This window comes from Pan paniscus, chromosome 15 (assembly GCF_029289425.2).
Source record: "Pan paniscus chromosome 15, NHGRI_mPanPan1-v2.0_pri, whole genome shotgun sequence".
NCBI lineage: Eukaryota > Metazoa > Chordata > Mammalia > Primates > Hominidae > Pan > Pan paniscus.
Genome location: NC_073264.2, coordinates 83,011,698 through 83,034,701, shown reverse-complemented (window position 1 = coordinate 83,034,701; position 23,004 = coordinate 83,011,698). Strand labels below are relative to the sequence as shown.

General features: G+C 36.7%; 1 protein-coding gene and 1 pseudogene across 1 annotated transcript in view; both read right to left on the bottom strand.

Moving 5' to 3' along the window:
- LOC129393842 (uncharacterized) overlaps positions 1-23,004 on the bottom strand; it is a 1,009,906-nt gene that overhangs the window by 709,768 nt on the left and 277,134 nt on the right. The gene's annotated exons all lie outside the window — the stretch shown is intronic.
- On the bottom strand, positions 4,469-5,924 carry LOC100978315 (eukaryotic translation initiation factor 3 subunit L-like; annotated as a pseudogene).

Sequence of the window (23,004 nt, the reverse complement as noted above, 5' to 3'; positions counted from 1 at the left end):
GTTTTGTTTTTGTTTAAAACTGTTGGATTTTTTGTGTTCCTTATTTATTCTATGTAATAGTCCTTCGTGAGATAAGTGGTTTGAAAATATTGTCACCCAGTCTGTGATTTGTTTTTTAATCCTCTGTTAACAGGATTAAAATTAAAAATGCCTTTTGCAGGGAAACCATTTTTATTTTGATGAAATTCAACTGATGGCTTTGTAACTTTTTCCTTTATGGATCACCTTTTGCTTTTAAGTATAAGAATTCTTTAACTAGCCCTAGTTCCCAAAGGTTTTTTTTTCTATATTTTTCCCTAAAAAGTTGCAATTCTACATTTTAGAATTCAGTTTGTGATAAATTTTGAGTTAATTTTTTGTGCAAGGTGTGAGGTTGATGTCAAGGGATTCTGTTGCTGTTGCTGTTACCTGTGGATGTTCAATTGCTTTGGAACTTTCTGTTGTAAAAGCTATTATTTCTCTATTGAATTAATATCTTTAGCAAAAATCAGTTAGGCATGTTTGTGTGGTCTGTTTCTGGCCTCTCTATACTATTCCATTAAGGCATGTGTGTGTTTATCTCTTCACCAGCACCACACAATCTTGATTACTCTGGTTATCTAATAAATTTTGAAGTTGGATAGGCTCATTCCTCCCACTTTATTCTTCTCTTTCAAAATTGTTTCAGCAATTCTAGTGTTTTTGTACTTTTATAAAAATTTTCAGATTAATCTTGTCTATATCTACAAAAATTATTGTTTGAATTTTCATATCAAAATTGTGTCAAATCTGTATATCAATTGGGGATAATTGACATCTTTACTATGTTGAGTCTTTCCTTTAACATGGTTCGTCTTTCCATTTATTTAGATCTTCATTATTAAATCAGCATTTTGTAGTTTAACACAAAAGTCCTGTACATGTCTCTTTTAGAATTGCACCTAAGTATTTTATTTGAGTGATTAGAATTTGCATTGCATTTTTATTATGGGGTCTCATAGATTCATTGCTAGTATGTAGACATGTAATTGTTTTTTATTGAACGTTCAGCTTGTATTCTTTGACCTTGCTGAATCCACTTACACTTCGGGGAGTTTTTCTGTAGATTCCTAGTCATTTGTAAATAAACACGATTTTTTTTTTTTTGCCTTCTTGAACCTGCCAACATTTCCAGAACTACTATGTTTGAAAAGAGTGGTGAGAGCATACATCCTTGCATTGCTTTCAATCTGAGATAAAACATTAACATTTCTTTTTTTAATACCCATTTTATATAATGTTAGTTGTAGAATTTTTTTAATCAAGTTGAAGAAGTTCCAGTTTATTTCTTTTTCACAGTAATTTTATTATAAATGTGTATTGAATTTTGTCAAATGCTTTTTTCTGCATCAGTTGATACAATCACATGGTTTTTCTTCTTTAGCTTGTTCATATGATGAATTACATTTATTGATTTTCACATGCTGAAGCAGGCTTAAACCTCTGAAATAAAACCAAAGTGGTTATGATGTGTAATTCTTATATGTTGCTGAATTATGTTTACTAATTTTTTTAAATATTTGCATCTATATTTATGAGGCATATTGTTCTGTGGATTTCATTCTCGTTTTTTGTATTGTTTTTTCTGGCTTTGGTGAGCGTCTCAAAATGAATTAAGAAGCGTTTCCTCTTTTATTTTCTGGAGAATATTGTGTAGAATTGTCTTAGTTATTTTTAAACATCTGTAGAATTCTGCAGCAAAACCACCTGTGCCTTTTTCTGAAAAGCTTTTAAAATACAAATTCAATTTTCTTAATAGCTATAGTGCTTTCAAATTATCTATTTTGTATTGAATGATTTGTATTAGATTGTGGAGATTTTTTTCTTCCATTTGTTCCCTTTTTTTAAAAAATTGTCCTACAATTAAGACATAAATCTGAGTAGTTTGTGATTTTTGAAGAATTGGTCCATTTAAACTAGGTCATCAAATACGTGTGGAGTTGTTGGCAGTATTCCCTAATAACCTATTTGTTGTCTGCAGGATATATAGTGAGTTTATTCTTATATTGGTAATTTACTTTTTTTATCTTTGTCAATCTTGCTACATGTTTGTCAATTTTATTGATCTTTTTGAAAACCCAGAACTTTGATTCACTGATGGTCTCTGTTGTCTTACTGTTTTCAATTTAACTGATTTCTGCTCTTTATTTCCTTACTTCTGCTTGCTTTGGGTTTATTTTGTTCTTTTTTCCTACGTTCTTGAGGTAGAATCTTAAATTATTAATTTGAGGCTTTTCTTCTTTTCTAATATAGGTATCTAGTGCTTTATATTTTCATCTCAGCACTGTTTTCGCTGTATTCTACCAATTTTGATATACTGTATTTCCCTTTTCATGTAATGCTTTTTTAAAACATTCACATGATACTTCATCTTTGACTGATGAACAATTTACATGTGTGGTATTTCATTTCCAAGTGTTAGGAAATTTTCCCATTATATTCCTATTATTAATTTCTAGATTGATTCCATTGTGGGCAAAAAGCACACTCTATATAATTTCAGTTACTTTTTTTGCATTTGAACTGTTATTTCTTCTTTTCCTATGGTGAGATAATCATAAATATATTGTGAAGGAAATTTCTCATAACCTTTCTCATTACTGGCAATATTTATTATTATAAATCTATAGAAATTCAATTAAAATATATAGACACAGGGAAACTATATCATTACCATGGCAGCTAATGAAAAACAACACATAAAAATATTTTCTGAATTTTAGAAAATAAGTTGGAAATACAAAGGAAAGTACTAAGAATTGACCATCATATGTCACTTAATTTTGCTTATTGATTTAGCTTTTGTACTTTTTAATGGAAAATAACCCAGCTCTCTTAAATCTACATCTTCTACTCTCTCAATGTTATAAGTTGAATTGTGTCCCCTGAAAACATCCATTGAAGTACCACAGAATGGGATTTTATTCGGAAATAGGATAATTACAGATGTGATTAGTTAAGAAGAACTCACACTGGAGTAATGTGTGCCCCTAATTCAATAAGACTGGTGTCCTTATGAGAAAAAGAGAAGCAATACAGACACATGAGGGAAGGCAGACGTGATGACAGAGGCAGAGATTGGAGTAATGCAGCTTCAAGCCAAGGAACTCCAAGAATTACAGGCCACCAGCAGAAACTGAAGGAGGCAAGGAAGGCTTCTATCCTACAGGTTTCAGAGGCAGAATGGCCCTATAAACATCTTGATGCTGGACTTCTGGCCTCCAGAACTATGAAGTAATGAGTTTCTGTTGTTTTAAGCCACCAAGTTTGTGGTACTTTTTACGACAGCCCTAGGAAAGTAATACATTCAGCTTTCTTTTTAATTCAATTTTTAAGTTTTTTATTCTATTTGTTTCCCTTTTAAATTCCTTTTTATTAATACATAATATTTTACATAATTATGAGATATATGTAATATTTTGTTACATGCATAGAATGTGTAATGATCAAGTCAGAGTATTTGAGGTGTCCATCACTTTGTAGTATTTATCACTTCTATGTGTTGGGAACAATTCAACTCCTCTCTTCTAGCTACTTTGAAGTATACAATACATTCTTGCTAACTATAGTCATTCTCCTCTGCTACCAAATGGGAAAACTTATACATTTTATCTAATTGTATGTTTGTACCCATCAACCTGCCCCTCTTCATCCCCCCTTCCACCAACCACCCTTCCCAGCCTCTGATATCTATCATTACATTCTCTATGTTTATGACATCAACTTTTTTAGCTCCCACATATGAGTGAGAACATGTGATATTTGTCTCCCTGGGCCTGGATTATTTTACTTAATATTATGACCTCCAGTTCCATCAATGCTGCTGCTGCAAAGGACATCATTTTATTCTTTTTAATGGCTGAATAGTATTTCATTGTGTATGTATACCACATTTCCTTTATCTTCTAATCTACTGATGGACACTTCAGTTGATTACAGATCTTTGCTATTGTGAATAGTGCTCAATAATCATGTAAGTACAGGTATGCCTTTGAAATACTAATTTCTTTACCTTTGGATAGATCCCCAACCGTGGGATTATTGGATCTTATGGTAGTTCTATTTTTAGTTTTTAGGGAAATCTCCATACTGTTTTCCATAGTGATTGTACTAATTTACTTTCCAAACAACAGTGTATAAGAATCCCTTTACTCCACATTATGCCAGCATTTGTTATTTTTTGTCTTTTTAATAATAGCCATTCTAACTAAGGTAAGATGATATCTCATGGTTTTGATTTGCATTTCCCTGATGATTAGTGATGTCGAGCATTTTTTTTTTCTGGCTCCAGAGATCTTTTACTGAGATCCACTTGAAACACTTCGGTCCTTAATTTGTCAACTGAGTTGACAGGCTGATGGCTGATCTAGGTAAAGGTTTCATGGTAGCAAAAACACTTCCTGCCTGTAATATATCAAAACAGGTTCCTGAATAACATGTGTGAATGTCATCAGGGTCTCTGTCCCATCTACTTCAGGATTCGATTAAGCTCCTCAAATTTGTGGATCTGATGGATGAAGATATCCCCATAGCGCTTGGCGACCTTGGTGTCTATGATGTGGATCATGTCCTTATCGATGTAGAAGTCAACCACTGAGACCGACTAAAATTCACCATCCAGGGCTGAGATGCTGCTGGTCCACACCAGGTTCTTCATCTTGTGTTTGAAGACCAGAAGCTGGATCCGGAACTCCTGTTCTGTAAGGTCCAGGGAGCCAGCAAGCTTGGCCACAGGCATGGTGGTGTAGAGCTTGAGGAAGCTGCAGATGCTTGAAAGCTGGGCCTGCTGCCATGCTTCATCAGAAAACACCTTCAGCTGCTGTAGGAAGGGCTCTTTGTGGTAGTTGGGGTACACGTTATCATAGCTGGGCACTACAGGCAACAGGAACTTGGGGCAGGAGTAACTGAAAAGTTCTTCATAGACTTGTGGGTGACCTTTCTGCTTGCGCAGCAACTTGTCCCCATATTTCTCCTGCAGCTGGAGGTGAATGCTCTCATTGATATGCATGGGGTACATCATGAGGGCAATGGCCAGCAGCGCATGCATCTGATCATTCTGCTTGTTAATCATCTCATACCTACATGTGGTCCTCTGGAACATGCTCTTGGTCCTCTGGATGCAGAAGAGGATGTTGGCGAAGACCTGGATGGCGTCCTGGTAGCAATGCATCATCAAATACGCAAACCCAAGATAATAGTATGTGGTGACCTGGCACTCTAACACACAGGAATACATGATCTTCTGGTTCAGCTCTATGTTCTCCAGCACCTTGATGGCCTGGTACTAATCTCCTAACAGGGAGTGCAGGCAGAGAAACCCCACGAGGCTGAAGTAACCAAGCATCTCCCCAGCCACACTGTCAGGGTCACCTTGCTTGTGTATACCTCCAACTGTCAGTTGATGTTGGATTTGTCTACCCAGGAATGAAGGACATTGAGGACACTGTGAACAATCCAGATTTTGGGATTGGAACAAAGGAAGTCAATCTCCTCCTCCGACTTCTTAGCAGTCTTACAGCAGTACTGACTGAATGACTGAAACTGGTAGATGAACTCATCAATGATATCCTAGAGCCCCTGGTTGGGTAGTTCAAGGGAAGGAGGACCATCAACATTAAGAATATAGTTGAAGAGATTGCAATAGTTATAATAGGATTCAAACCACTGCTCCAAGGAAGGTCCCCCACTGACTTTGGCATATATGTGCCTGTAGTATAATTCTTTATATAAAACCAGGAAAACAGCATTGTTGCCAACCTGTGGAGCAATGGCTTCAGCCTCGGGCCAAGGTGTAGTTTTGAAGAATCTTTCAGTCAGCTTGGTCCAGCTGTTCTCATAGATGTCCTGGATCCTATACACCTTCTGGTCAATGACATCACTAGAGACACAACTGGCCTGTAGCTCATACGCTTTCTGGTCAGTCAAATCCGAGACAGTTTTGTGTAAATACTAGATGGAGTTTTTGATCACTTCAGGCATTACCTGATAGGTTTGCTATTCATACTGACGTTCATAAGCAAGGCCCTGCTTTTGGATCTCCATAGTCGCCCAGATAAGTATAGGGGTCATAAGCCTCCTCAGACTCATAATCATCGCGAGATAAGACATGGCTGCCGGGCTCACAAACACCACCAGAAAGTGATATTGAGCATTTTTTATATACTTGCTAGCCATTTCAATGTCTACTTTTGAGAACAGTCTATTCATGTCCTTTGCCTACTTTTTAATGAAATTATTATTAGTTGTTGTTGTTGTTGTTGTTGTTGTTTGAGATGGAGTTTCACTCTGTCACCCAGGCTGTAGTGCAACGGCACAATCTCAGCTCACTGCAACCTCTGTCACCCAGGTTCAAGCAATTCTCCTGCCTCAGCCTCCCGAGCAGCTGGGATTACAGGCACCTACTAGCATGCCCAGCTAATTTTTATAGTTTTTAGTAGAGATGGGGTTTCACCATCTTGGCTAGACTGGTCTTGGACTCCTGACCTCGTGATCCACCCACCTCGGCCTCCCAAAGTGCTGGGATTACAGGCATGAGCCACCATGCCCAGCCTGGCTGTTTTTATCATTATTATTGAGTTGCTTGAGTTGCTTATATATTCTGTATATTAGTCTCTTGTCAGATAAACAGTTCTCAAATATTTTCTCTCATTCAGCAGGTGCCTTTTCACTCTGTTGATTGTCTCCTTTGCTTTGCAGAAGCTTTTTAGTTTAATATAGTCCCATTTGTCCATTTTTCTTTTAGTTGTCTGTGCTTTTAAGATCTTTGCCTAGACCAATGTTCTAAAGTATTTTTCACTATGCTTCTTCTAGTAGTTTTATAGTTTAAGGCCTTATGTTTAAACCTTTGATCCATCTTTGTTGATTTTTGTATATGGTGAGAGACAGGATTCAGTTTCATTCTCCTGCACAAGGATATACAATTTTCCCACCACTGTTCATTGAGGATAATGTTTTTCCCCAGTGTATTTTCTTGGGGCCTTTGTTAAAAACAAGTTGGTTGTAAATATGTGGCTTTATTTCTAGTTTCTCTATTTTGTTCCATTGGTCTATGTGTCTATTACTATAACGATGCCATGCTGTTTTGTTTACTACAGCCTTATAATATATTTTGAAGTCTGCAGTGTGATGCATCCAGCTCTGCTTGTTTTGCTCAGGATTGCATTGTATATTCTGGCTCTTTTTTTCCATAGAAATTTTAGGATTTTTTTTCCTTTTATGTAAAAAATGAAAAGTATAGAGTTTTATTAGTTCTCTCTTTCCTTGTTTGTTTATAAAATTAGTGTTGTCATCATCACTTTAAAACAATGGGTTATAAGATAGTATTTATAAGTATCATGAAAACTTCAAATAAAAAAACATAAAATGAATACACAAAAAATAAAAAGCAAGAAATTAAAACATACCACCAGAGAAAATCATGTTTACTAACAGGAAGACAGGAAGGAGGTAAAGAAGGAAGATAAGACCACAAAACCATCAAAAAGGAAATAACAAAATAGCAGGAATAGGTCCTTACTTATCAAAAATAACATTGAAGGTAAATGGACTAAATTCTCCAATTGAAAGTCCGTATAGATTTAAAAAATAGAGTGGCTGAATGGATTTAAAAAATACAGGAGTGGCTGAATGGATTAAAAAACTAAGACCCGATGATCTGTTGCCTACAAGAAACACACTTCACATGTAAAGACACATATAGACTGAAAATAAAGGGATAGAAAAATATATTCCATGCCAACAGGAGCCAAAAAAGACAAGAGTAGCTATACTTATAACAGACAAGATATATCATAAGACAAAAACTGTAAGAGACAAAGAAGGTCATTATATAATGATAACTGTATCAATCCAGCAAGAGGATATAACAATTGCAAATATGTATTCACCTAACACTGGAGAACCCAGTTATATAAAGCAAATATTATTAGAGCTAAAGAAAGACATATATTCAAATATGATAATATCTGGAGACTAACACCCCACTTTCAGCATTAGATAGATTATCCAGACAGAAAATCAACACAAAAAGGACTTAATCTACACCACAGACCAAATGGACCAGACTAAGAAAAAAAGACAGAAGATTCAAATAAATAAAATCAGAGGCTAAAAGGTAGATATTACAACTGATACTGCAAAAATTCAAAAGATCATTAGAGACCCATGAACAACTATATGCCAATAAACCGGAAAACCTCGAAAACATGGATAAATCCCTAGATACATAAACCTACCAAATTGAACCACGAAGAAATCTAAAATGTGAATAAACCAATAACAAGTAACAATATCAAAGTGATAATAAAACGTCTCCCAGCAAGAAAAAGCCCAGGACTTGATGGCTGCACTGCTGAATTCTACCAAACAGTTAAAAAAGAGCTAATACCAATCCCACTCAAACTATTCTAAAAAACAGAGGAGGAGGGAAAACTTCCAAATTCATTCTATGAAGCCTGATACCAAAACCAGACAAAGACACATCAACATAAGAAAAGTACAGACCAATACCCCTGATGAACTTTGAGGCAAAAATTCTCAGCAAAACACTAGCAAACTGAATTTGAGAATACATTAAAAAGATTATTCATCATGACCAAGTGGGATTTATCCCAGGGTACAAGAATGGTTTGACATACACAAATCAATAAATATGTTACATTATATTAAAAGAATGAAAAGCAAAAGCCACATCACTTTAATTGATGCTGAAAAACCATTTGATAAAATTCAACATAACTTCATAATTTAAAAAAAATCCTAAAAAACGTGGGTACCTAAGGAACATACCACAACACAATGGAAGCCATATATGACAGACCCACAGCTAGCATCATCCTGAAGAGAAAAAACTAAAAGGCTTTCCTCTATGATATGGAATACCCCAAGGATGCCCACTTTTACCTCTGTTATTCAACATAGTACTGGAAGTCCTACCTAGAGCAATCAGACAAGAGAAAGAAATAAAGGGCATCCAAATTGGAAAGGAAGAACTCAAATTATCCTTATTCACAGATGACATGGTCTTATATTTGGAAAAACCTAAAGATTCCATGAAAAAAACTATTAGAACTGACAAGTTCAGTAAAGCTGCAAGATACAACATCAACAGAAAAGTCAGTAACATTTTTTGGGGGGGATGGAATCTCACTCTGTTGCCCAGACTGGAGTGCAGTGGCACAATCTTGGCTCACTGCAACCTCTGCCACCTGGGTTCAAGCGATTCTCCTGCCTCAGCCCTCCCAAGTAGCTGAGATTACAGTCATGAGCCACCACGCCCAGCTAAATTTTGTATTTTTAATAGAGATGGGGTTTCGCCATGTTAGCCAGGCTGGTCTCGAACACCTGACCTCAGGTATCCACCTGCCTCATCCTCCCAAAGTGCTAGGATTATAGGCATGAGCCACCACGCCTGGCCACCACTAACATTTCTATATGCCAACACTGAACAATCTGAAAAACAAATCAGGAAATAACACCATTTACAATAGCTACAAACAAAATAAAGAAAAATAAAATACCTAGGAATTAACCTAACAAAAGAAGTGAAAGATCTCTATAATAAAAACTATTAAACACTGATGAAAGAAGTTGAAAAGGACACAAAAAAATGGAAAGATATTACGTTTTTATGCATTGAATGGATTGATACTATAGATTCAATGAAATTCCTATCGAAATAACGACATTCATCACAGAAACAAAAAATAAATCCTAAAGTTTATATGGAACCACAAAAGACCCAGAATAGCCAAAGCTATCCTGAGCAAAAAGAACAAAACTGGAAGAACCACATTACCTGAGTTCAAATTACACTCCAAAGCTATAGTTACGAAAACAGCATGGTATTGGCACAAAAACAGACACATAGACCAATGGAACAGAATAGAGAAACCAAAAGCAAATGCATTCATCTACAGTGTATTACTTCATTTTCATACTGCTATAAAGAACTGCCCAAGACTGGGTAATTTATAAATGAAAGAGGTTTAGTTGACTCATAGTTCAGCATGGCTGGGAAGCCTCAGGAAACTTACAATCATGGTGGAAGGTGAAGGGGAAGTAAGCCATCTCCTTTGCAATGTAGCAGGAAGAAACGCTGAGCAAAAGACGAAAAGCCCCTTGTAAAACTATCAGATCTCATGAGAATTCACTCACTATCATGAGAACAGCTTGAAGGAAACTGCTCCCAGGTTTCAATTACCTCTACCTGGTCTCTCCCTTGACCCATGGGGATTATGGGGATTACAATTCAAGATGAGATTCAGGTGGAGACACAAAGCCTAACCATATTATACAGTAAACTCATTTTCAACAAAGGTAGCAAGAACTTACATCAGGAAAGGACAGTCCCTTTAATAAATGGTGCTGAGAAAATTGGAAATCCATATGCAGAAGAATGAAACTAGATGCCTATCTCTCACCATATACAAATATCAAATCACAATGGATTAAAAACTTAAATGTAAGACCTCAAACTATGAAACTACTACATGAAAACATTGAGGGAAATCTTCAGGACATAGGAGTTGGTACAGATTTCTTGAGTAATACCCCACAAGCCCAGGCAACCAAAGCAAAGATAGACAAATGAGATCACATCAAGTTAAAAAGCTTCTGTACAGCAAAGGAAGCAATCAACAAAGTGAAGAGATAACTCACAGAATGGGAGAAAATATTTGCAAACTACCCATCTGGCAAGGGATTAATAACCAGAATGTATAAGTAGCTTAAACAATCCTATATGAAAAAATCTGATAATATAATTTAAAAATGGTCAAAATATATGAATAAACATTTCTCAAAGGAAGGCAATAGAAATGGCAAACAGGGATATGAAAAGGTGCCCAACATCACTGATCATCAGAGAAATGCAAATTGAAACTGCCATGACATATCAACTTACCCCAGTTAAGATGCCTTTTATCCAACAGACAGGCAATAGCAAATACTAATGAGGGTGTGGAGAAAAGGGAACCCTCATACACTGTTGGTGTTAATGGAAATTAGTTCAACTACTGTGGAGAGCAGTTTGGAGGTTCCCCAAAAAAATAAAAATAGAGCTACCAAATGATCCAGTAATCCCATCACTAGGAATATATACCCAAAAAAGGAGACCAGCCTATCAAAGATATATCTGCACTACCTTGTTTGTTGCAGCATTATTCACAATAGCCAAGATTTTGAAGCAACCTAAGTTTCCCTCAACAGACTAATGGATAAAGAAAATGTGGTGTATATACACAATGGAGTATTCTTCAGTCAATAGAAAAGAGTGAGATCTTATCATTTGCAACAACATAGATGAAACTGGAATTCATCATGTTAAGTGAAATAAACCAGTCATGGAAAGACACATTTGCATATTCTCACTTATTTATGGGAGCTAAAAATTTAAACAACTGAACTCATGGAGTAGAATCATGGTTACCAGAGGTGGGGTAGTGGGGCAGGGGTAGGGAAGATGGTTAATGGTACAAAAATATCACTAGATAGAATGAATAAGATCTAGAATTTGACAGCACAACAGGGTGACTATAATTGATAATAATTTATTGTACATCTTAAAATTACTAAAAGAGTATAATTGTATTGTTTGTAACAGAAAGAATAAATGCTTGAGTTGACTGATATCCCATTTACCCTGACATGATTATTATGCATTGTATGCCTATATTAAAATATCTCATGTGCCCCATTAATATATACAACTACTATGTACCTACAATTTTTTTTAAGTCCCGGCTCTCTACTTGCCCTTCAGTACCACACTAGTGATGGATTTGGAGGTTTCTTATATATGACTGGTGAGAAGTTGAGGTGTAAACTCGGCACATGGTTTTTGCTGCTGGTGATGGAAATGGGGGTGCAGATTTTTCTGTGGAGTTTGGCTGGAATTAAATTCATAAGTTTTCTGCCTTCCTAGGCTTCTATTATTCTGGTCCTGTAGGTAAAGACAGCAGGATTTTGTTGTTGTTGTTGTTGTTGTTGTTGTTGTTGTTGTTGTTGCTGCTGCTATTATTGTCTCCTGTACTTTTTGGCATGTTTAGATTGCTAGCTTCTTTAGCTCCAAGTTTAGCTCCAAGTTTGGAGCATAACAAAAACCCAGGCAACTCAATACCATGTTGTTCCTTGGGTCTTCAGGCCCCTAGTTGTCTTCTCTCCATTTTAAAGAGTTCTCTAATGTTTTTTCTAGATTTTTTTGTACTTAACAAGAGCAATAGAAAGAAGTATGTCTACTGCATGTTCGCTGAGCAGAAGTTCAGTTTCACTTGATTTTGTGACTTCCTGTTCTGAAAGCAGAATACTGCCAATATTTGAATACTAAAAATTAGCTTTTTTAATATAATGCCTTCAAGGTATGACCAAAAAGGTGGGTTATTGTGCACACAAAATACCCAATACTCTCACACTTGTCCTTGCACATTGCCCCTAGAAGCTACTCTCAGACTCTTAAACACTTCTACAACCTATTATGAAAGAACAAATGTTCATTATTGGGCTGTTATCTCAGGATATTCCAAAGTTTTGAATTGTTAGAATTTCTGAGTACTGTTGAGCTCCTTACAAAGGTGAGGACAACATCATCTTCTCTAAGTATGCCTTGCTTTTTCATATGCTCCCCAACACAATTCCACTTACTCCTTGATATGGCTTGGATCTGTGTCCCTGCCCAAATCTCATGTTAATTATAATCACCAATGGTGGAGGCGGGGCCTGGTGGGAGGTGTTTGGATCATGGGGGTGGTTCTTATGAATGGTTTAGCAACATCCCTCTTGGTACTGTCCTCATGATCGTGAGTGAGATCTCACAAAATCTTATACTTTAAACATGTATGGCACCACCTCCTATCTTGCTGCTGCTCCTGCCATGTGCCTGCTCCCTGGTCACCTTCACCATGATTGTAAGCTTCCTGAGACCTCCCTAGAAGCTGAGCAGATGCTTCCTTTACAGACTGTGGAACTGTATTAAGTATCATGCTTCCTTTACAGCCTGTGGAACTGTATTAAGTAAACCTCTTTTCTTTATAAGTTACCCAGAGTGAACTAATATACTCTTTAGGAGAGTATTAGTTCATCTTTGTATTTCTTTATAATTAAAGAATTGTAATACTAGGTATAAGAATTATAATATTGGGTATAAGAATTATAATATTGGGTATAATTGTAATATTGGGTATAATATTGGGTGTAATATATTGGGTACAACAATGAACTAATACACTCCTAAAGACTAACCTCCCACCCTTCCTCTCTGCAGAAGCTGGAAATCAGTCAAGGTACCAAGTGATAGTTGTTTCCCATTTCTTTTTTTTTTTTTTTTTTAGACAGAGTCTCTCTCTGTAGCCCAGACTGGAGTGCAATGGCACGATCTCAGCTTGCTGCAACCTCCACATCCCGGATTCAAGCAATTGTCAAATCTCAGCCTCCCAAGAAGCTGGGATTACAGGCATGTGTCACTATGCCCAGCTAATTTTTGCATTTTTTGGTAGAGACGTGGTTTCACCATGTTGCCTAGGCTGGTCTCAACCACAGGTGATCTGCCCGTCTTGGCCTCCCAAAGTGCTGAGATTACAGGCATGAGCCACTATGCTCGGCCTCCATTTTATTCTTTATGTGCATTTTCTTCCTAGCCTTGCCCTCAATCAAAACTCCTCCTTCCTCTTTTAGACAGAAAAATGCCTCATGAATGCAAATAGCTAAAATGAGTGAATTAATTCCTCACATTATTTCCGCTCATTCCTGTCTTAAAGTCACTCAAAATTTCACCAAACATATATTACTAGCATAATAATGTATTAGGAGATTTTAAAAGGTGTGTGACAATATTTATGACATAAAAGATGTGATAATCTAGTTTGGAAAAGAAAATACATATTTCCAAAGAAAGTGTAAATAAAAATAGTTAAACTAGTATTAACATACTAGTTTTGGGCAATCTGAAAAACAACTTTCATTAATTATTCTCTTTTTAATTTTCAAAGAAAAGAACTAAAAATATGAGGAAACTCACCCCAGAATGTTTAACTAGCTTGTTTCCTGTTACTTTTCTGATAAATTGTGATTCTGGGACTAAAACCTAAGTCTCTCTACCCTGAGTACTCAACCATGTTAAGATAATTTTAATGAGACAGTATTTTAGCTTATACAAAGAAAAATCATCTGAAGATTAAACTGGAGAACAGTGACATGAAGAAAAGTTAGCAAAATGGCTGCTGCAATGCATTAAATTGCAAAAGCAAGCAGCCTCTGGAAATCACCACAGATAAGATTTGAGATACTCATTTTATAATGGTATTTTTTTTAAAAAAGAAAAGGAAGAAAAGATCTATTTCCCCTAACAATCTAATGAGATAAAATTCTGTTTACTCTTGCTTTAATGCCTAAAGCTCTTACTGTCTGGTAGTTCCTGATTCAATAATTAGTAAGTGGTAAACAGGCTAGATTTAAAGTTGCCTAATAAAAGTTTCCTTATAGCAGGCACTAAAAGCATCAAAAAGCAGTAATGAGTTTAAATGGTTTTCAAATAGTAGTCTATAAGAAAAAGTATTTGACGATGTAAAAGAATGCATAAAAAGCATTCTAAACGCAGGAATCATTATAAATTTTACACTCTATTGCCTTTGCTTAGAACAATGCACAGCACACGGTAGGAACTCACTAGATACATGTTAAATGAATTCCAGGAAATTTTTTTCCCTTATTGCCAACAAAACTCTCTTAGAAACACATGTCATTGATGTCTCCAGGCAACATTACTGAGCCAAAAACTAACTTTGGAGCCCCCACTCTCATTCTTTCTGTTCAATCAACTGATAGGGTGAACACTTATTGGCAATGTTGACAAATATGATGTCATCACTTATTGAAAGAAGCTTCCTTCAGCTAACTAAAGCCAAGTTCCCATATCCATGTGTTGTGGCAGCAAAAAATTAATCAGAAAAAATAGAGGATCTGATAACTGACACACCTAAGTTCCAATTCCATTGCATCTCTTGCTCCATTTTTTTCTGAGGAATATCATCTTTTAAATACTTGTAATGTTTGAAAGAAAAGATAGATTATAAATCTCTAACACAAAGTATGCACATAATATTTGTAGAATATTTAAATCAGATTCTGAAAATTTACCCCTTCTCTATGATGCTTGCCAACAGATTTGTCACTTGTCCCAGAGTAATTTTAATGAATTCTAACAGCTGAGAACTAGGTGGAGGGTTATTTCCATGGATAATTTACACCTGTGTAACTATAACTCCCTCTACATCTGCTAAATCTTATAGCCATTGATAGTTAACAAATGAGGTAAACATCACCTTCCCATTTATCCAAAGCTCACATGAAAAAAAGAAAAAGAAATAGTATAATCTATGGTCATTTGTTACACAATTAGTAATCACGTTTGGTGTGGCTAACAACACCATATGGAAAGATGGTTCTACTTCCTCACTACAGCTTGAATAGGCTCACTCTGGAAAACAATGTTTCAGAACTAGTTTCATTCTGGACTCTGGATAGAAAATAGACAAAGATTCAATGTTGCCAGGTAGTAAGCCTGAACCTAGATGATTGGAGCCAAAAAACAATAATCACTGAATCACCTTGAGTCTCCCATCAAAGATAGGAAACTAGACAAGACTTAGATGTCATTAATCTTCTTTCACATGGATTCAGTTCTTTACCCTCCTATATTCAGCATCCTTTATGTATATAAAATTGTGCAGTTCCATGGGGTTCCCACAAACAACAGCTGATAGATGAGTTGATTTATAAGAACCTCCTTGCTCTAATATCCTTGGTCCTGTGAATGTGTCCAAATGGTAATTGACATAGTTAACATTACAACAGTGGCTAATGTTTGTTTGCTATGTGCCAGGCATTGTGCTAAGTGCTTTTATTTAATCACAAGAAGGTAGGTGCTACCAATATTTCTATTTTATTAGTGGAGAAACAGGCATGGAGAGGTTCACTGCTTTTCTAAAGTTCACATCTAAGAAAGTACAGAGATGAGTTATGAAACTAGGCTGCCAACCTGCAAAATCCACCCTCTTAGCCACTACTCTACTCTGCCAACCAGGATATTATTTAGAGAATTACTGAGGCAAGCTTAGAGGCCAGGTGAGTTCAGTGTATTACTATTCAGCCCAGCTTTTGGAATATAAGCTGCCATGATCTGATTTTTGATGATTTTTAAAATGAAAAGAGAGAGAGAAAAGTCAAAAACAAGAATCAGAATGCTTTTTTCTCATGTAATTTAATAAAGGGTTCATTTCTAACTTTCCTTTATATTCTCTGTGAGCTTAAGAATAAAGTAGGGAGGAAAAAAATACGAAGTAAAGTCTTGAATTGGCAAAAGGTGGTTTTCCAAGGCATAAATGCAAGAACTGAAGCTACCTAAAAGTGATGTAAAATGTTACTCTTCTCATTCTTCCCAGCCTCTTCCCTCTAGTCACACACCATAAATGAGCAGTAAAAATACATATCTCTAGTGTCTCTTCTACTTTTATGCATTTTGCTTTTGGGGCCTATTAAAAATAGCACTAATTAACACCAAACAAGAATTTCTACTATGCATAAATTATCATATCAATTTCAAGAATCCTAACTTTATGATAATAAAATAAACTTAAAATACATCAGACCAGCTCTAGTCATCATATTCCTCCCCTCTCCTACATTCTCCATTTACTTCTTCCCTTTCTGTTATGTTTACGATATGGTTTGTCTCCACAATAGCTCATGTTGAGGCTTGGTACCAAATGTGATTATACTGGGAGGTGGTTCCTTTAAGAGACGATTAGGTCATTAAGAAGGGTTCATGCCTTTATCAAAGGACTGAGTTCTTCCTTGTACAGAACTAGGTAAGTTACTGTGAAAGTGAGTTGTTTTAAAGTGGGCCTGCTTCTTATGTTAGGTCTCTTTGTTTATGTATTAACTTACCCTTCCACTTCTCCACCATGCTATGCAAGAGCATGAGGCCCTCACCAGAAGCTGACCAAATGTGACCACTCGATCTTGGACCTCCCAGTCTCCAGGACCATGAGCTTATTAATAAATCTCTTCTCTGTATAAATTACTCATCCTCAGTATTCTGTTATAGCAATAGAAACCGGACTAAAACACTTCTATAACCACATTCCTAGCTGTAAATTCAAGCTGCAAGAGTTTTGAACCTCAGACAGAGTGGTATTTTTCTAGAGGCTGATTGCTACCTCTGAAGAGTCCTACAATTAGTCACCTACCCCAGTGCACAGAAATGCATGCACGGGCTTTTTTCAGGATACCTCACTCCCACTGCATCCTTGCTTGTGCTGTCTTTCTGCAGTGCACTTTGGGATGCTTTCAGGGTGCAAAGGTCAGTCAAGTACAGACAGAAGAAATTCCCAGACCTATTCCTGTGGACCAGATGTTGGCGTACTGTATTTTTTATGGTTTTAAGAAATATTTTGTTTGTTTTCATTAAAAGTCCTAATTATACTCTGAAGGTAATATGTATTCAACTGGGAGACTCAATCAATTCTATCTTTGCCAATTTTATTAGTTGATTCCTTCTGCAGTAAATATAGGGGTGAGGAATTCGCCAGGAAATCTGAATTATTTACTTATGTTGTTAGAAATTAGTCAAAAGGTAGGGTTATGAGGCTGACACAAATGAGAGGGGCTTTATAATCGATAATGTAGACAAGACAATGAGAAAGGTGGAATTGCAACTTGTTTCTGAGCTGGGGAGAGGCAGCAATATGCATAGCAGAAAGGGCTTGTCTTGACTGGGATCCTCAGCCTGAAATGCTTAATGCTTAGTCTTACATACTAAACAAAAATTATTTGTCATGCCTTGAAAACGCTGGAAAACAGAGAAAAGAAAAAATGGAATGGCACTGCACCTAGAGGCTTAATTAAATGGCACCCATTGTTGATTTCTTTAGTATTCAAACTTTTGTATTCATTACATTTCCATAAGGAAGACAGTCATTAATTAATTTATTTAAGAACGTATTAAGGGGATGTCAGCCAGATGGCAGAATAGGACTCTCCAGCACTCATCTCCCCACAGAAACATCAATTTGAACAGCTATCATGTACAAAAATAAGTTCACAAAAGCTAAGGAAGCCAAGTAAGAGATTACAGCACCCAGGTATAGCACAGATAAGAAAAAACACATTGAAGACGGTAGCAAGGATAGTTTTACGTTACTTATGTCACCCCTCCTTGAACCTCAAACAGCATAGCATGGAAAGATACCCTCCACCTAGGAGAAAAAAAAGAAAAAAGAAAAAGAAACACTAAGCTTTGTTTTGGATCTCAAAACCAGGCCTTCTCCAGTAAAACCAAACACTGTGAAGGCCCCCATACCCTTATACTCCAGGTGGCAAGTACCTAAACTGAGTCTTCAGGCCTGCCCCAACACCAGGCTGACAGCAGCCTCAGGCTTCAAATCACCCTCAACACTAGTTTACCCACTATGGCCACAGGCTTCAAACCTGCCCCAGCACGAGGCAAACCCCCACAACCCTAGTCATCAGGCCAGCACCTGTGGTCCCAGCCTCTTCAGATACTGACTCCAGGCACCTGAGGCCCCAGGCTCCAGGCCAGCAACTGTGGACTAAGCCTCCATGCCCATGTGAATGCCAAGCAAGATCCTGCAGCCCCAGGCTCTGGGCAAGCCCCAGTGTCAGGTCTATCCCCACAGAAGCAGGCTCCAAGTCTTCCCAGTGCGAGGCCAGCCCGTGTGGACCTAAGCTTTAGCAGATTCGGAGCCCAGGCCTGCATTAGTAGACCCCAGCGCTGAACCGGTCTGCACAGACCCAGGACTGACCTATGTACCCAGGTTCCAGGCTGGTCTCAGAGACCCCAGGATTCAGGCCTGCTGTTGCAGACCTAGACCCTATTTCAGCATCTGCGCATCCAGTTTCTAGTCTGGCACCAGTAACCACAGGCTCAAGGCCCAGCCCCAGTGGTTCCAGGCATCAAGCAAGACCTATGATCCTAGGTTCCCAACTAGCTTCTGAGAATCCAGTCTCTACACTAGCCACAGGAAAAGGCCAACTCCAGGATCCAGGATGATTCCTTTGCTCTCAGGCTCTAAATGACCCTGAGTCTAGGCCTGCTCAAGAAGACCCAGGATCCAAATCCACTCCAGCAGACTTTGGTGCAAGGCTTGGCTCCATGGACTGAGCCTACAAGACCACCCCTGCAAACCCAGTGTCGTGACCAGCCCTGGTGAACTCAGGCTGTAGGCCTGTCCCAGTGGTCCCAGGCACTAGGCCTGACCTCATGTCAGTCTAGCTTCCATGGATTCAAGCTCCAGGATCATCCCAGTGGAAGTGGGTTCCAGGCTTATCACTGCAGACCCAATCAACAGGTTGACCCTGGCAGATCCAGATTCAGACATATCCCTGAAGACCCAGACACCAAACAAGCCCACTCTTGGATGAAAGACAGCCTCCCTAGAATTTCTGAATGAGCTGACTGGTGAAGGACTTTTCCAGACTAAGCAAGTCTGCAAAAAATTGAAATAAGTCCCTACTTTTTCAAATGTGAAGATGTCAACATAAGGCAACAAGAAATATGAAAAACAAATGAAATGTAATGCCACGAAAAGAGCACAATAATCTCCCATTAGCTCACCCTACAGCAATGGAGATATATAAAATGCCTGACAAATAATTCAAAATAATTGTTTTAAGGAATATTAACAAACTTCAAGAAAATACAAACAATTCAGTGATAACAAGAAAACAATAAATGACCAAAATGAGAAATTCAATGGAGAAATTGAAATTATTTTAGAAAATCAAACAGAAGTTTTGGAGCTGAAATACATAATGAATAAATTTTAAAATGTAATAGGCTTGACAGTAGAATTGATCAAGCAGAATGATGTATCTGCAAACTTGAAGACATTACTTGAAAATATACAATCAATTGAGAAAAGAAGAATGAAAAAAAGAAAGCTTACAGTGACTTATGGGACAGCATCAAAAGAGCAAACATTTGAGCTATAAGTGTTTAAGTTATAGAAGTTTGTAAAAAGAGAGAGACACAGTGGCATAAAGCTTACTTAAAGAAATACTACCAGAAAATATACCAAATTTGGAGAAATATATAAATATACATATAAAGGAAGGTTAAAAGTCTCTAATCAAATTCAACCCAAATGAGACTATATCAGCACATTACCAAATGGTCAAAAATCAAGGACAAAGAGAGGACCCTGAAAGCAGCAACAGAAAAGAAGCAAATGACTTAAAAGTAGTTCCAGCAAGGCTAGCAGAGAATTCCTTAGCAGAGGCCTTACAGACAAGAAGAGAGTGGGATGCTATATTCAAAGTGTTGAAGGAAAAAAAGCTATCCACCAAGAATACTTTACCCAGATAATCTGTCCTTCGAAATGAAGGAAAATAAAGACTTTGCCAGATACACAAAAGCTGAGGGAGTTCTTCACCACCAGACCTGTCTTACAAGAAATGCTGAAGGGAGTTATCTAAGCTGAATGAAAATGATATTAATTAGTTAAACAAAAATACATGAAAGTATAAAACTCACTGGTAAAAGTAAGTACAAACTCAAATTCAGAACACTCTAATACTATAATGGTCATGTGCAAATCACTTATAACTTTAGTATGAAGATTAAAAGATAAAATTATTAAAAATAATAATAGCTAGAATACTTTGTTAAGGGATACACAAGAGAAAAAATGTAAATTGTAACATCAAAAATTTTAAATGCCTGGAAAGGGGAGTGGAGTAAAAGTGAAGAGTTTTTTATGCAATCAAAGTTAAGCTGTTATTAGCTTAAAATAGCCTGTTATAGCTATGTTTTTTGTAACCCTCATGGTAACCACAAAGCAAAAACCTGTAGTAAATACACAACAGAGAAAAAGTAAAGAATTAAAGGGCCATCACTAGAAAAATATCACAAAATCACAAAGGCAGACAGCAACAAGAAAGAACTAAGGTTCTACAAAACAACAAGGAAACAGTTTAAATGGCAGTAGTAATTCTTTACCTACCAGTAATAATCTTTGATGTAAATGAATTAACTGCTCCAATCAAAAGACATAGGGTGGCTGAATGGATAAAAAGAAATATGACCTAACTATATGCTTCCTACAGAGATTCACTTCACCTGTAAAGATACACATGGACTGAAAGTGAAGGTATGAAAAAGGACATTTCATGGAAATTGAAACAAAAAGAGCAGGGGAAACTATATTTATATCAGATAGAATAGACTTTAACTCAAAAACTGTAAAACAAGACAAAGAAGGCCATTCCATAATCACAAAGTAGTCAATTCAGCAAGAAGATATAGCAATTATAAGTATACGTGCATCCAACATTGGAGCATCTAAATATATAAAACAAATATTAATGGATCTGGAGAGAAAGACTGTAATACAATAATGATAGAGTACTTAAATACCCCACTTTCCGCAACAAATCATCTAGACAGAAAATCAACAAGCAAACATTGAAATTAAACTACACTTTAGACCAAATGAGCCTAACAGGCACATATAGAACCTCCTATATAACAGCAGAAGAATACACATTCATTTCAAGTGTACACAGAACATTTTCCAGAATAGAACATATGTTAGGCCATAAAACTACAATTAACAAATTAATAAGATTAAAATCATATTAAGTATCTTTTTTTTTTTGAGACGGAGTCTTGCTCTGCTACCCAGGCTGGAGTGCAGTGCGAGATCTCAGCTCACTGCAAGCTCCGCCTCCTGGGTTCATGCCATTCTCCTGCCTCAGCCTCCCAAGTAGCTGGGACTATAGGCGCCCACCACCACACCTGGCTAATTTTTTGTATTTTTAGTAGAAACGGGGTTTCACCGTGTTAGCCGGGGTGGTCTCAATCTCCTGACCTCGTGATCAGCCTGCCTCAGCCTCCCAAAGTGCTGGGATTACAGGTGTGAGCCACCACACCCGGCCCATATTAAGTATCTTTTTAATCACATAATATGAAACCAAAAATCAATAACAAGAGAAATTTCAAAAAATGCACAAATACATGAAAATTAAACAACATACTCCCAATCAGTAGGTCAATGAAGAAATTTAAAAAGTTATTTAAAAATGTTTTGAGACAAATGAAAATGGAAACACAACATATTATAACGTATGGGATATAACAAAGGCAGTTCTAACAGAGAAGTCTATAGCCTTAATGCCTATATCAAAAAGAAAATTGTAAATAAACTATCTAATGTTACACCTCAAGAAAGAACAAACTAAGCCCAAAGATATCAGAATAAAAACATTAAATGAAAGCAAAAATAAATGAAATAGAGATTTAAAAATACAAAAAAAATCAATGAAACTGAGATTATTTAAAGATAAACAATATCAACAAACCTTTAGCTAGACCAAGAAAAAAGAGAGAAGGCTCAAATTTTAAAAAGAAAAAATGAAACAGGAGACATTAAAACTGACACCACGGAAGTATAATACAAAGCATTATAGAATATACCAACAAACTGGATAACCTAGAAGAAATGACACAAAACCTACTTAGACTAAATCAAGAAGAAATAGAAATTCTGAGTAAGGGCATCGAATCACTAATAGAAAGTCTTTCATCGAAGAAAAGCCCAGTACCTGATGTCTTCTCTGGTGAATTCTACCAAAAATTTAAAGAAGAACTAATGCCAATCCTTTTTGAACTCTTCCAAAAAATTTGAAGAAAAAAATACTTCCAAATTCATTTTACTAGGCAGCATTACCTTAAAACCAAAGTCAGACAAGAACACTACAGGATAAGAAAATATCAGGCCTATATCCCTGATGAACACAGATGCAAAAACACTCAAGAAAATATTAGCAAACTGAATTCAACATCATATTAAAAGGGTTATTCAGTATTATCAAGTGAGGTTCATCCTAGGAATGCAAGGATGGTTCAAAATATGCAAATCTATAAATGTGATGAACCACATTAACAGAATGAAGACAAAAACCATATTTTCATCT